At 47.4% G+C, this 2,845-nt stretch overlaps 1 pseudogene; it reads right to left on the reverse strand.

Annotated features, from left to right (window-relative positions):
• Positions 1-693: 693 nt before the first annotated feature.
• LOC132517934 (eukaryotic translation initiation factor 4B-like) lies at positions 694-2,545 on the reverse strand (annotated as a pseudogene).
• Positions 2,546-2,845: the final 300 nt, after the last annotated feature.

Raw genomic sequence — 2,845 nt, forward strand, 5'->3', positions numbered from 1 at the left:
CTGGGCCTCTCATCCCCTCCGCTTGTCTAAAGGTCTGTCTAGATGATCTTTCCAGCAAGAGAGTCACACTTCTTCCACGGTTACCTTGGGCTCCAAGAGTGAGTTTTCCAAGAGACGAGAAGAGGAAGTTGTCATTCTTTTAAGACCTGGATTTGGAAAGTCACATCATTTCTCTGTGTTCTATTAGTCAGCAGTCACAGAGCTGGCCCAGGTCCAAGGGGAGGGGACATAGACCCCATTTCTCCATGGAAGGCATGTCAGAGAAGGTGACCCCATCTTTCATCTGCCAGAGCTAGTGACCGTCACTCCTGAATTCAAAAGCAGGATGCAGAATTTGACAATACGTGTTTTGACTTGTGAATTTTGTTCATACTGGATTTTTAGAAAGCTTCTTAGGTAAATATACAGTTAGTATTATAATCAACAATCCCAGGACTGTAGATGAATTGTGACGAGAACATCGTGAGTGTCCCAGCAACTCTGGAGTGGGTGGTTGGGTGTCGAGTGCACTTTACCACTAGACAGTTTACGTGGGGTTGGAGGTCTCTAAGAAACAAAGTGAAGACACTTCTTTGAGAATGGGAAGAGTATGTGCTTTTTACAAAGTTTTCTTTTCCAGAGATGGTGAGTTTTATTTTTTCTTGTCTGTATAGAGGTTTGATTTGCTCTCGAATGTTCCAGCAGGGAGAGAGACTAGGAGAAAGCACAGAATGCAGAGGTCTGTTTGGTGGAATCTTCTCCCTCATTTTCACCATCAGTGGTGAGAGCAGCGTACTTCCTTGCAGAACTGAACTTAGAGGCTGGATCTTCTTCAGTTTTCTTTGGCTCAGGTGCAGATCTGGCATCTTGATCCTTTTTGCCATCTTTCCTCTCTGACCCCCTCCAGTGGTCTCTGTTCCCTCCTTTTCCTGGACCACGGCTGGAGTTACCACTCTGGTCTTTTGGGACATTCACCCCATCTACTCTATTTTCATCTTTCCTTGCTGGTCTTCCCTCAGATGGTTGAGCTGGAACTGCTTTCCCTCCACCACGTGTAGGGGGCTGCTGCTCTGTGTCTGAGCTCTGAGATTGAACAGGAGGTTTAGAACTTTGCTTCACCCAAGCATTCTCCTTTGGTGGAGGGGCTGGCATTACCTTTAGAGGCTGTTCAGGTTTGGGAGGCTTAGAAGTTAGAGACTGACAGTTTTCCTCTTTATTGGGTGTTTCATTTTCTAGAGACTTCTCACTCTTTCTCCTTCGTGCATTTCTGCCAGATGTGGCTGAGGTCCCAGTCCGTGATGACTCACTTCCTGTCCTCGACCATTCCCGTTCCTGAGTTTCTTCATTTTGCCAGCTTGGGTATCTCTCCAGAGGCCGTTGTTCTAGCTTTGGCTCATCCAGCTGATGTCGCAGTTTCTCCTGTTCCTTCTATAGTGGCTCTTCTACTTGTTCGCTAGCAGTTGTGCCAACAGGCTTTCCTCCTCCAAAGAGAGAGGCTGCTCGACTGGACTGGGACATCCTAGCAGAGGAATCGTCTTCCTTAGGAGTACTCTGAGGCTTTAGGTTCAGTTTGGGTCTTTGGGGGGACATCTATCATCATGCCTACAGTCATCCCAAGAGTACGCATCTCTGGAGCTCCATGACTGGTCATCTCGTCTGTCATATCCGTCTTTATAGCAGTCTTCACCTCCTCTGTAGACGTCATCCTATGGTACTCACTACCAAACGCTCTTCTGCCACTGCCCATCCTGGCATAGCAGCCTCTATTGTAATCTCTGCTGCCTCCGTGATCATAGCAATCTTGGCTCCATATCGATCCATGTCCTGGGGTGGGCCATCATGGTAACTGTCCCAATACCCATCATGCTATCGGTCTGAATAATAACAATCTCTATATTTGTCTCTAAGCCTTCATCACCTGTTCTAGGTGGGTAGCCATCAAAGCTGCTGCACGACGGGCCTCCAATCTGTATCTGTTTTTTCAGAATCCTGATTTCAATCTCGGCTGAAAGAACGATCATCCCTGTCTTTACCCTGTGCGTGATCAGCAACGTCTACTTGAACTTGAACTTTCTAGTTACCTAGAAACTCTTCACTGAGGCTCAGGGCACTGAGCAAGGAATCCAGGTCCTCAAATTCAGCATAACTCAAACTTTTCAACCTCTCAGCATTGCTGGGTTCACCCAGTAGACACACTGCACTGATGTTGAATCCTCTAAAGAATTCCTTAATGGAGTCTTCTGCCGCATCATAGGGCAGGTTCCCTAGAAAAGCAGTGTAGGGTGGCAGTTCGGGAAGATGGCTCCAGTCAATGGCTCAGGCTCCCAGGCAGCCCGTGGAGCAGTGGGCAGGATGGAACGGTCATCTGGAGGTGCCCTATACACGTCATCATCATTACTCTGCCAGTGGTTGAAACATGTCCTTCTAGGTCGTCTGTTTCATCAGCTCAGCTGTCTGGTTTGGGGACATAGGGGCTTCTGCCACCATTCCCTCCATCCTCAGCCAGAAAGTCTGTCAGGGAGACAGTCTTCCCCTTCTTCTTCTTCTCTTTTGCTGAGGCCGCCATTTGGGAGAGGGCGAGAGAATGCAAAGGCACAAATATTTTTATTGGAAACTCAGGTTTTAATCTATGCCAGTGATGAGCTTAGTGGTTTGTAACTGGTCCACCCATCACCTGGTTCGAATAACACCCATCTCCATTGATTGGCATTCTCAGCATTCGTGTCTACCTACTAGAATATTTCCTAGTTTCATTCCATGTGGTCTCTGAGCAGGAAACTCCTTGGCTGCACTTTCCTTATAGCATCAATACCTTCCTCAGTTTTCCTTACAACAAAAGAGCTAGAACAGCTCCCTGAGAACTCTC

Source organism: Lagenorhynchus albirostris, chromosome 3 (assembly GCF_949774975.1).
Source record: "Lagenorhynchus albirostris chromosome 3, mLagAlb1.1, whole genome shotgun sequence".
NCBI lineage: Eukaryota > Metazoa > Chordata > Mammalia > Artiodactyla > Delphinidae > Lagenorhynchus > Lagenorhynchus albirostris.